The sequence below is a fragment of the Dipodomys ordii genome, unplaced genomic scaffold (genome assembly GCF_000151885.1).
Source record: "Dipodomys ordii isolate 6190 unplaced genomic scaffold, Dord_2.0 Scaffold5, whole genome shotgun sequence".
Lineage (NCBI taxonomy): Eukaryota > Metazoa > Chordata > Mammalia > Rodentia > Heteromyidae > Dipodomys > Dipodomys ordii.
Window position 1 is genome coordinate 37,711,070 of NW_012267221.1, and position 13,470 is coordinate 37,724,539.

The following is a 13,470-nucleotide window of genomic DNA, read 5'->3' on the forward strand; positions in this document are numbered from 1 at the left end:
CACAGGGCCTCACAGCCGAGGGGGGAACCCCAGAACTACGGGGGTCCATCCACAGAATGCCACTGCAGAAGACTCCCAGGGTGCTGGTGCTGATCGGGAGAGCACAAACAGAGACAGAAACCTTGGAGCCCAGAATCTGTGTGAAGACCCCTCCCCCACCCCTAGGCCAATGGCCAGAGCAAAAAACATCCATGGTGCTGACTCAGACAGCATCAAGAGAGTCAGAGATGGGGAGAAACACAGACCCAGCTGGCCACCACCTGGCCCACCCCACAAACATCTCAACCGAATGCAGAGTGCAGTGGCAACCAGCAACCTACATAGCACAGAAACAGCAATCTGTTGGAGAATTCCCAATTAGCTCCAGGGTGAGTACCCTTCAGGGGACAGCCTCCCCCTAAGGGACACCAGTGCTGGTGGTAACCCCCAGAGCTTGACCCAGACCCCCTTCCCCCACCATCTGGACAACAAGTCCCACTAAAACTGGAAACTGAGCAAGCACCCCACCAGCCTGTAGAGCACATCCAACCCTCCAGGCTTGATCAAGAGCGCCCCTGGGAGGGAGCTTGAATACCCAAGCTGGGTACAGTGCCCACAGGCCACAGCAGCCAACAGTGGAAGAAATCCAAACTGCATACCCCAGTCTGTGTATCCTGAGCAGGATACCCAGCAGCACAGGTCCAATCAGCCTGCCCGAGGCCGGAGACTGGAAGCCAGGGCTGGGGATCAGGTGCCTGAGCTGCACAACCCACCCATCCCAATTGAAGTCAGAAGCTGAGAATCCCCCCCCCCCCCCAATCGTGCCCGTGACAGCAAAAGACCTGTGTGTCCAGGGTGGGAGAACCAGAAGCCCAAATCCCACCAGAGCCTGACCTATATATCCCAGGCTGGGGATTGGACAGCTCAGGCCATCAGCACCTGATTATAGTCAGGAACTCATAGCGGACTCCAGCAACTGGGAGAGTACATCCAGCACACCCGGTCTTGCCAAAAGCAAGGAATAAGCACAAGCAGTCTAGTCTGCTCAGTCCTTGGCTAAAGGCAGGAACTACCAGTGATCTATAGCAGACAGCTGAGAGCCCTATGTGGGTCAGATTAGCAGCTGGAGGTTGGCCTCTCCCCCAAGATAACCAAGACCAGGTAAAGACTCCCTCAGCCAACCTAGGGCCAAGAGTGAGCTTCATCAATTGATCTAAGAACCAACCCAGAACCAAGCAAAGACAGCCACCTATTGAACAAAATAGTCAGAGTTTGAGATTAGTCTATAATAATCTCTGAATCCATGCAAAAATCACAGACAAAAATTAAAAGATTTATCAATGCCCCGGATAGAAGCTACCCCCAAAAGCCAGCAGGCACCCAGGGGAGAGCCCCAGTGGAAGCAAAGCAGGAATAGAAGAAAATGCTACATCCAAGAGATGCTGGAGGCAATGACTCATGAATTAAAACAAGAAATAGATCAGAAATTTAAAGTACACAAAAGAGATGCAGGATTTCAACAGGGGATGTATGCAAAAATAGATGCAGTACACACCTCACTAAGAGATGAGAACCAACATAGAAGCCATAAATGGCTCAATTTCCTTCATGCAAACCACAATGGAAGCCATAGTTAACAGAGTGAACAAAATGGAAATTAGAATATCAGATACAGAAGACAAAATGCAGCAACTGGGAAAAAAAGTCACAGATATGGAAAAATCACTTAAATATGCCAAAGGGAAATCCAAGAGCAAGCAGAAATTGGAGTGGACGAAGGTGAGGAATATCAAAGCAAGGAAATGCAACACCTATTCAACAAGGTTATCAATGGAAATTTCCCCCATCTTAAAAGAGAACATCTTACCTACATCTTACCTACATAACAGAAGTATACAGAACACCTAACAAGTAGGATCCAGGAGAAACACTTCTAGGCACATTATAGTAAAAACGATAGATCTGAATAATAAAGAAACAATCTTGCATGCAGCCAAAACAAAGAAGGAGCAATACTGTAATGGGAAAAAAATCAGAATCACTGCAGATCTCTCCACACAGACACTGAATGCAAGGAAAGCCTGGGAAAGTATGATCTGAGCCCTGAGAACCAATAACTGCCAGCCCAGACTGATATACCCGGCAAAGCTAGCATTCACATTCGATGGAGAAACTAAAATTTTTAATAGTAAAAAAAAACAACTAAATGAATTCATAAACAATAACCTAGCATGGTAAGAGAGGGAACACAACCTGAAGAAAGCAATCAAGAACAGTGATCCACATCAGACAGATGTCACTAGAAGTCTGACCTAGTAAGTACAGGAGGAAAGGAAAGAGAAAAACTTAGGAAAGTAGGAAATTGACAGGAAACACAATGCATCTCTCTGTAATAATCATAACTATTAATGGGCTCAATTCACCAATCAAAAGAAAACGAACTTCAGATTGGATCAGAAAACATCTGTTGCCTTCAGGAGACCCACCTCCCAGCCAAACATAAAAACAAACTCCGAGTGAAGGGATGGAGAAAGATCTACCAGGCAAATGCTACCATCAAGAAAGCAGGAGTTGCCATTCCTGATATCTCACAAAATAAGCTTTTCATTAAAATCAATACAAAAAGACAAAGTAGGACACTCACTACCTATTAATACAGGGAACAATCCAAGAAGAGGATATTACCATTATCAACTTATACTCCCTAAACATTGGTGCACCCAAATATGTTAAGCAAATACTCAAAACTTACAGAATAAAATAGATCCAAATACTGTAATACTAGAAGACTTTAATACCCCACTCTCACCAAAGGACAAGTCTGCCAACCAGAGGATTGGCAAAGAAACCATTGATGCCATATTTCAAATGGAACTAATTGACACCCACCAAGTTTTCTACCCTGAAACGACACGGTACACATTCTTCTCAGCAGCTCATGGAACTTTCTCCAAAATAGACCTTGTCATAGTTCATACAAGAAATTTAAGCAAATATAAGGGGATTGACATAATCCCTTGTAGCCTATCTGACCACAGTGGAATCAAGCTAGTTCTCAATAACAAAGCATACCGTAGAAACTACTCGAATACATGGAAATTGAACAGCACACTTCTGAGCAACACCTGGGTAACAGAAGAAATTAAAAAGAAATTAAAAAGTTCTTACAATTCAATGAAAATGAAAATACATCACAAAGAAACCTGTGGGACATAGAAAAAGCAGTTCTGAGGGGCTGCTTATCAATCTCAGTGCACACATCAAGAAAATACAAACAGACCAAGTAAATAATCTCATGTTGCAACTGCTAGAAAAGCATGAAAAAATTGAGCATAAGTTAGTAGATGGAGCAAGATAACCAAAATAAGATCTGAAATTAGTGAGATAGAGACAAAGAAAACTATCAATAAAATTAATAAAACAAAAAGCTGTTTTTAAAAAAAATCAATAAAATTTATGGATCTTTGGCAAGATTAACTAAAAAAAGAAGAGAGGAAACCCAAATCAATAAGATCAGGGCTGCCACAGGAAAAATTACAACAAATACCCAAGACATCCAAACAATTATAATGAATTATTTCCAGAATCTATACTCTCTAAGGAAAGAAAACCAAGAAGAAATGGATGAATTTTTAAAGAAATACAAATTGCCCAAACTGAAACAAGAAGAAATAAATCAATTAAATAAGCCAATATCTTATAGTGAGATAAGGAAGCCATCAGAAGTCTTCCAACAAGGAAAAGCCCAGGACCAGATGGATTTACTATGGAATTCTATAAGACCTTTAAAAAGAACTAATACCTATACTCCTCAGACTATTCCAAGAAATAGAAGGGAGCTATCCCAAACTCATTCTATAATAACAATATCACACTCATCCCCAAACCAGGCAAAGACCCAACAACAACAACAAAAAGAACTACAGACCAATCTCCTTGATGAACACAGATGCAAAGATCCTTAACAAAACTAGCTAGCAGAATCTAGAAACTCATAAAAAAATCATACATTATGACCAACTAGGCTTCATCCCAGAGAGGCAGGGATGGTTTAACATACATAAATCAATAAATGTAATCCATCATATCAACAGATCCAAGGTCAAGAACCACATGATTACCTCCATTGATGTGGGAAAAGCTTTTGATAAGATACAACATTCATGTTAAAAGCTCTGGAGAAAATAGGAATAGAAGGAACATAAAACAATAAAAGCCATATACGACAGACCAATAGCCAATATTATACTTAATAGGAAAAACTACAACAAATTCTCATAAAATCAGGAACAAGGAAAGGATGCCCACTGTCTCCACTCCTCTTCAATATAGTTCTGGAATCCTTAGCCGGAGCAATAAAGCAAGAAAAAGACATTAAAAGGATCCTCATAGGGAAGAAAGAAGTTAAACTATCCCTTTTTGCAGATGACATGATACTATTTCTCCATGATCCCAAAAACTCCACCTCTAAACTCTTAGAACTTATAAACCACTTCAGCAAAGTAGCAGGATACAAAATTAACTCATAAAAATCAGTTGTCTTTCTGTACACCAACAATGTACAAGCTGAAAGGTAAATCAAGGAAACAACCCTATTCATCATAACCTCAAAAAATAAAATATTTAAGAATTAATCTAATCAACGGTGTAAAAGATGTATTTCATGAAAACTATAAAAACTTAAGAAAGAAATTATAGAGGACACAGGGAAATGGAAAGACCTTCCATGTTCTTGGACCGACCATCAGACTTAATATAGTGAAAATGGCCATACTGCCAAAGTTGATATACAAATTCAATGCAATTCCTATTAAAATCCCAATGACATTCATTACTAAAATACAGAAAGCAGGCCAAAAATTCATAAGGAACAACAAAAGATCTAGAATTGCCAAAACTATTCTAGGCAAAAAAGACAACATGGGAGGGATCTCGATGCTGGACTTCAAACTCTACTATAGAGTCATAATAACAAAGACAGCTTGGTACTGGCACAAAAACAGACCCGAAGACCAATGAAGTAAAATAGAAGATCCAGAAATAAAACCACATGCTTACAGACAGCTGATATTTGATAAAGGAGCCAAAGACACACAGTGGACGAAACACAGCCTCTTCAACTACTGGTGCTGGGAAAACTGGGCAGCCATATGAAGAAAGCTAAAAGTGGACCCCAGTCTGTCACCATGCACTAACATCAACTCAAAATGGATTAAAGACCTTAACATCAATCCTGAAACTCTGAAATTACTTCAGGACAGAGTAGGAGAGACCCTTGAACTTATAGGCACAGGCAGGAATTTCTAGAACAGAGTTCCAGGGTCACAACAAATTGGAGAGAGACTCGACAAATGGGACTACTTAAAATAAAAAGTTTCTGCGCAGCTAAAGCTATTGCAACCAAGCTAGAAAGACAACCAACTAATTGGGAAAAATATTTACCAGCAATTTATCAGACAAGGGGTTAATATCCAATATATACAGGGAACTCAAGAAACTAATCCCTCCCAAACCTAACAAATCAATTACTAAATGGGCAAGGGTACTAAAGAGAGACTTCTCAGAAGAGGAGATAAAAATGGCAAAGAAACACATGAGGAAATGTTCACCATCCCTGGTTGTAAAGGAAATGCAAATAAAGACATCCCTGAGATACCACCTTACCCCAGTCAGAATGGCCCACATCCTAAATTTAGCCAGCAACAAATGCTGGAGGGGATGCAGAGAAAGAGGACCCCTATTACACTGCTGGTGGGAATGTACACTAATACAACCATTTTGGAAAGCAGTCTGGAGGGTCCTCAGAAAGCTAAAAAGAGACCTCCCCTATGATCCAGCCATACCACTCCTAGGCATGTATCCTGAATAACAGGAATTAGTATACAAGGACACATATACCTCCATGTTTATTGCAGCACTGTTCACAATAGCCACGATATGGAAACAACCCAGATGCCCCACTACAGATGAATGGGTCCAAAAATTGTTTTACATATATACAATAGAATATTATGCAGCTATTAGAAAGGACAAAATAATGGCATTCCCAGGGAAATGGATGGAACTAGGAAAAATGTTGAGTGAAGTAAGCCAAGAGCAAAGAGACAAACACGGCACATGGTCTCCCTGATAAGTGGATGTTAAATCCAAAACTTAAGGAGATACAACAAAGTAAACAAGACTCTAGAAACAAAGAACCTCCACTCATCTGGTTGAATCATAGCTAAATGACCCCATGCTGCTGACCACATCTATGGTAGATATGTACACATCAGAGGGAAATCAGGAGGAGGACACAGAAACAGAGGGAAACGGGAAAACATACCACAGCGAGACCCTTCAGCTGCATTGGTCATTGATCCAAACAAACTAAGCAACTTAGTGGCAGCAATGGGAGGGAGGGGATGAGCGGGGAAAGAGGGAGCAACTGACACTAAGCAAATGAAAAGAAATGTACATTTCACCTGATGTGGGAGAAATAACTGTATTGTCAAAGCGCCTAGAACTCGTAAACTTTATAGACCAAAATATAGACAATTTGCCCCATGAAGGTTAGAATGTGTTTGTGACTTTAAGTATCACTATCTCACAATACCATGAGATTTGTGAAATTAATCACAATAAAAAATGCTATAAAAAACAAAAAAACCCACTTCATATTTAATTATATGTCTTAGGGTGGTTCTTTTCTCATCAAGTCTTGTGGGTGTCTTTAACGCCTTGTATCCTTGAATGATTGCTTCTTTCTCAAAATTTGGAATTTTTAAAAATTCAATTGAACATGTTTACTGTCTCTTTAGTTTTCACATCTTCTTCTACTATGCTTTTTCTTCTTAGATGCATTCTCTTAACAGTGTCCCATGGTTTTGTATCTTCCACTTATATTTCTTAATCCCTCCCCCCACCTACTTCCTCATTTGACTATCCTTGTACATCTATGCTGCCCTTTAGAACTGATATTGTCTTCATTTTGATCCACTTTACTGAAGAGGCCTTCCATAACATTTTTGTTTGACTCATTGAGAGTTTTATTTCCAGAACTTCTAAATTCTTTTACAGGATGTCTGCATCTTTATTGAATTCCATGACATATCTTGTATTTTCTTTTTCACTTCCTCCAGCTGTTTGTTTATGTCCTCTTTGGATTTATTTATTATTATTATTTTTAATACATGTCCTCTTTCACTTTATCTTTTTTTTCCTGTTGGTTGTCAAAGCTCCTGTTGCAGTTTTAAATTCTTATGTTTATCTCATGCCTTCCCTCTCTAATTCCATTTCTCTTGCTGTCTCCTTGTTGTTCTTTAAGCTCCTGAGGTATAACTCAATGTCTAGGCCTGCCTGGTTGCATGCCGCTTCTTGTAAGGAACTAATGTAGAGTGCTGTCTTTGGAAGAGCCTAAAATCTGAGTGACTATCAGCAGAACTGAGTGCCCAGTTTTCTGAGGTGTCCTTCAGACATGAAACTGCTCTCGCCAGCATGGTAGGGGTACACAGCAGTTTCCCCAGCTCTTCCCCAGAGCTCTTAGCTTGCCAGAGTCAAACCTCTTTCTCTCTGTAGGCCTCAGATGACAATCTACCACCCCAAATATTGTGTCTGAATGACCTAGAAGTCCTGCAGGCCTGATCATTTTCCCATCTCCACATCTACTGAATTTGGCTTAGCCTCAAAGCCCATCTGGCCACAGGCTATTTGCCATCAATGATTTCTTTGTAGTCCTGATTGTCTACTGTAGAGGAAGCTAGATATTTTGTTTTCTGAAATGCACTCGGGGAATGAAATTGAATAGGGCTGATGTTTGTTAAAGCTTGAAGTAAGAGTCTTCCTTTCTATGTCTACCTTTGATGGCAGACTACTGCCTGGGGCTTTGGCTGAATATTCTAGCTCTCTCTGTACACCAAATTTTCTTTGATTTCCAAGCTCTCCCAGGGTGTGGCTCAATCCTAAAACCTGTCCGGGTGGAGGATGCCTGCCAACAATAAATGTACACGGATCCATCAGTAATCAGAGCTCTCCACTGGCAGAAGGTAGGTCTTTTTGTTTACAGGAATGGCTCTTGGGCTATGAAGTTGCCCTCACTGAAGAAGGGGGTCAGCTCTTCATCTTTGTGTCCATCTCTGGTGGCTACTTGGACACTGGTGAGGTGCTACAGATTACATTGATTACCAATTAGTTGCTTTGAATGCCCCAGTTTTGTCTCATTCTCAGAACTTGACTGGCTATAGTTGTCTCATTCTCAGAACCTGACTGGCTATAGGTAGCTTTCAGTCTGAAGCAGGAGGCCTTCCCACAAGATGGCACCTCATTTTCACTCTTTGAGATGCTGGGGAATAAAAGGCTATCTCTCTGATGCTGATCTGTTGTACTGGGGAAGTTACTGGCCCACCAAATCCTCACACTAGAGTTTGATGCTTATAGGACGTATGAATTTGTTCCATAGCTGGGTCTGCTGGTCTGTTATGGTGGTCACCTGTCCTTCCCAGTGGGAGCCTTTGGCCTCCCTTTACCTCAAGGGAAGACTGGACAGGAACTGCAAACTATTGCCTTGTTTCCTTTGTCTCCTTTCTGCTTCACTGCTGTCTTCTTCCTCTCCTGTATTGGGTGCTCATCCGCAGTTTTGCTTTTCCAAGTATAATCTCCCCTTTGTTTCTCAGATTCTTTTTACTCATAGAGGCCGACAGAGAAAGCTCACACTCTACCATTTTTCTATACTGCTCCAACATAACCATTTCTTAGGAGGTGATAGTAGTGAACATGGAGTACTAGTGTCTCAAATAACCAGCTTTTATAATATGTAGCTACATATGATTATATGTATATGTATTTACAGACATATGAAAATTATATAGACATAATAATTTATGATAATTTATGTAATGCCTTAGTAGGAATTTGTCTAGGGATAAACATTATTTTGAGCAATAAATACTAAGGGGAACATCATTTATTCATTTGCTTCCTTCTCTTGTCTCCCTCTCATTAGGCTTTGAGTGTGGTGAACTGAGGGATATGTCTGCCTTATTCACTGTTCTCATCTGTGTGTATATTTCAGTGCATGGTACCTTGGAGCTTCAAAAATGTTCATGAAGTACATGAATGAAAGATGATTGAAATTCTCACTGCCACTGATAAAAAATATATTTTCTGTTAGAGAATCTAAATAGAAAATCAAATGGCAATCAGATTTTGAACAAAGAGGTTATTTGGAAGATACATGGACCGGCGGCATTGCACTGTGATGGAATGTATGTCTCCTTGAATTTTCCTGTTAAGAGGAATCATGGCTAGAACACCTTTCTGAACAGAAATGTTTCAATTCATTTTATTTTTTAAACTTTTCTTTTAATTAAACATTTTTTGGTGTGCTAGTCTTGGGGCTTGAACTCAGGACCTGGGTGCTGTTCCTGAGCGTTTTTGCTCAAATAGAACCACAGTTCTACTTCTGATTTCTGGGTGGCAAATTCTGGAGATGAGTCTCATGGACTTTCCAGCCTGGGCTGGTTTCAGACCAAGATCCTCAGATCTCAGCTTCCTGAGTAGCAAGAATAATAAGGTGTGAGCCACCAGGGTACAGGTCAATTTGTTTTTTAATTTCAATTACAGCTTTATAAGAAAATTTCTACATCATAAATGTGCAAAAAATGTAAAGTATAAATTTCAGGGGTGTTTAGTTCACTTACAAAGTAGTGCAGTATCATTCCTCTAATTCCAGAATATTTTCATTATTCCCCAAATAAATCCCTTACCTACTAGAAGTCATTCCCTATTCCTTCCTTTCCTCAGACCCTGGTACAGTTATATATTTTATTCTTTAGATTTGTCTATTTTGTACATTTCATGTAAATTGAATACTATAATGTGTGGGGCTTTTGTCTGGTTTGTTTTACTTAGCATAATGTACTCTAGATCAACGAATGTAGCAGCATAAACCAATTTATTTTTCCTTTTTTTTTGGCAATGCTGGGGTTTGAACTCAAGACCTTATGCTTACTTAGCTTGCTTGCTGGGCTAGTACTCTACTACTTAAATCATGCTTCTAGCCTGTTTTTTGTTGGTTACATTAGAGATAATGTTTCCTAGACTTTTCTGGCCAACATGTGATCTTCCAGATCTTACTCTCCTGAGTTGCTAGGACTACAGATGAGAGCTACTGACACTTGGCTACTGATACTTCTATCCTTTTTATTTTCATATCATATTCCATAGAATGAATATACTGAATTTTTGTTTACATTCTTGAGTTGATAGACACTTGAGTTTCAGCTATTATGAATAGTATTGCTATGGACATTGATGTATAATTTTTGTGTGTGAATATTTTCATTCTCTTGTGTATATGACAAGAGATGGAATCACTTGGTCAAATGACGTTTATGTTTTCCTTTTGGAGGAATTAACCACTGTTTTCCAAACTGATTATATCTTCTTACAATTTACCCACGCAATGTACCAATATCCTGATTTCTCTACTCCTACCCCATCCTTTTTCTTTGTGGTACTGAGAATCAAACCTACGACTTTGCACATGTTCCATAAGTGCTCCACCACTGAGCCACATGCTCAGCCCTGCCTTTAATTTTAACCATGTTAGTGCTCATGACTATCTATTTAAGTTTTCATTTATAATTAACCATTCACTAACCTTTTATTTATTGAGACAGTATCTTTTTCCATAGGCTAATTTGGGCTCAAACTGGTCCTCCTATCTCAGCTTCCAAATCACAGGCCTAGAAATTTTCTCCCCCCTTTTTTTAATTTTAATTTTTTTTGTCAGTTGTGGGGCTTGAACTCTGGGCTTGGGCGCTGTCCCTGTACTTTTCAGCTCAAGGCGAGCACTCTACCGCGTGAGCCACAGTGCCACTTCCAGTTTTCTAGTGGTTTTATTGGAGATAAGAATCTCACAGACTTTCCTGCCTGGGCTGGCTTTGAACCGTGATCCTCAGATCTCAGCCTCCTGAGTAGCTAGGATTACAGGTGTGAGCCATCGATGCCTGGCTTCTCCCCTTTTATACGCTGGTATTGTGAGGTGTCTTTTTTTTTTCCTTCCTTTACATTTTTGGTCATACTCTGGAGCATAAAAGTTTTAAGTGGTGTCCAATCAATCACATTAAAAAAGCCCTGTTATTGTTTGTTCTTTGGGTATTAAGTTTAAAAAACCATTGCCTAATCCTGTGTCACAAAAATTTTAGGCTTGTGAAGAGCTTAATCATTGTAGCTTGTACATGTAGGTCTATTATTAATGTAATAGCCTATTCATTAGTTTACATGCTTTCTTTATATGTGGAATAGGCTTCAAATGTCTATTACAATAGCACTCATTATTTAATCTCTGGATCTTGCTCTTCTGTTATTGCTATAGATTGATAGCTTGTTCATCTTGTGTGGAGTCTTTGAGAAAAAAAAGTGGCTCCAGGTTCTTTGGCTAGGGGATGAGAAGTGATTTAAAAGTTATTTCATGGGGCTGGGAATGTGGCTTAGTGGTAGAGTGCTTGCCTAGCATTCAAGAAGCCCTGGGTTTGGTTCCTTAGTACCACATACACAGAAAAAGCCAGAAGTGGTGCTGTGGCTCAAGTAGAGCGCTAGCCTTGAGCTGAAGAGCTCAGGGGCAGTACCCAGACCCAGACCCTGGGGCCAGTTCAAGCCCCAGGACTGGAAAATATTTTTAAAAAGCTGTTTCATAAATGTTGACCACATAGAAGAGATTGTTACATATTTGGATGTGTTTGCAAGTTAGCAAAATATACAGCTTTCCCTGAACTAAATGGGAAGTCAGGACCAAAAATGTAACTACTTTTACTTTTTTGGAATCTTAGAATAAAATTCTGTCAGCTCAAATTTGTTCCTGATAGAGTTGGAGATTTCACAGAACAATCTACCTTATCACTTAGAGGAATATGTCTGCTTTCTAACTAGGCTACAGATGTACTCTTGCAGATAATTCAAGGTGATAGAAGCAATTAGCTGTGGAAGACTTGCAGGTCTGGGTTTCCCAAGGCCCCCTGGCGGACAAAATGGACCATGTGCTCCTATTAATTGCTCCCTGGGCTGAAATCCAGAGCTAAGAAGCTCACAGTTCACTGTAGACAATTCTCGTTTGATAACTGAGTTTTCCCAAGTCAACAAGGCATTAATTCTTAGGAGACGGGGAAAAGTACAATACTTTAATGAAGTCTTATTTGTTGGGAGTGACTACAGACCCTGGCTGGAATGAGACTCTTTTCTAAAATGAACTTATTTTCTAATTACTGTAATTGAGTAATTTACACACACAATGACATAATAGTTAACAGGACTAACAATCAATGAAAAGAAAAACATTTTCTTTAACAAGGGTTAAAAAGAAGCTTTCTAAATTTATGACCTCTACCATTATTATTTTACATTCCAATATACATATTTGTATTTTCATTTAAAAATCATATTGGCCTTTCTTAGACACCTACAGGCATTCAAAACACAAGTATGTAACATGAATCTTGAATCAGAAAATAGGAACTTGAAAATGTATTAAGTTTCTGTATTATCTCTAAGTAGTTTGCACAAAGGAGTTTCCCTTTGAACAAAGCAGTTAATGAATACAATATATCTTAATCAATGTCACCCCTTTCAACATTCTCACCCATCCCCCTCTACGCACCCCTTCATTCACTCATCTTAATTTTTTAGGTTATAAATATATAGTTTGATATACTACTCTTCCATCAGATTATGGATGATAGATAAATAATTACTTAATATAAGGATCAAAGCTGGATTATATCCAGAATTTCCCAAACATGTATATGTGTGTGTGTGGGGGGGGGAAGATTGAGTTCAGTACCTGGGCATTGTCCCTGAGCGTTTAGTCACTGAGCTTTTTTTTCCTCAAGGCTAGCTCTCTACACTTAAACCATAGCTCCATTTCTGGCTTTTTGCTGGTTAATTGGAGATAAGAATCTCATGGACTTTTCTGCTTAGGCTAGTTTTGAACTACAGTACTCTGATTTCAGCCTTCTGAATAGCTAGGATTACAGGTATGAGCCTTTGTAAGCCATTTTATTAGGCACCTGATTTAAAAAAACATTTAGCTTATGTATAGATTTGTCATAAAGCCAATGACATTAAGTATCACAGTTTTTCATTTGCCAGAGCTCTTTCTTGATCTTGTATCTATTTTTCTCCTGTAATTATGTATTCTTTTCCTTAAAAGGTTCTTTGAAATGTAGAGGTTTCAGGTCTCATACTCCTACATTTGTTCAACTGAGTTAGCTAAGTCTCCTTTCTCTATGTAATCTAGTTAAAAAAATGTTGTATAAGCAGGTTATTAGATACACATGATTTCTAAACTAAATGATTACTCAAAATTAAAGAGACAACAAGGGAGAAACTCAAAATCCTGTATTAACCACCAGAACACAATTTCAAACTATCCACTGACTCCTCCTCTTCAGCTTCAAACCGAAGTGAATGAGATGTCAAGGCCTAATGCACTTAGTAGCAGGAGTGTTTTTCTGT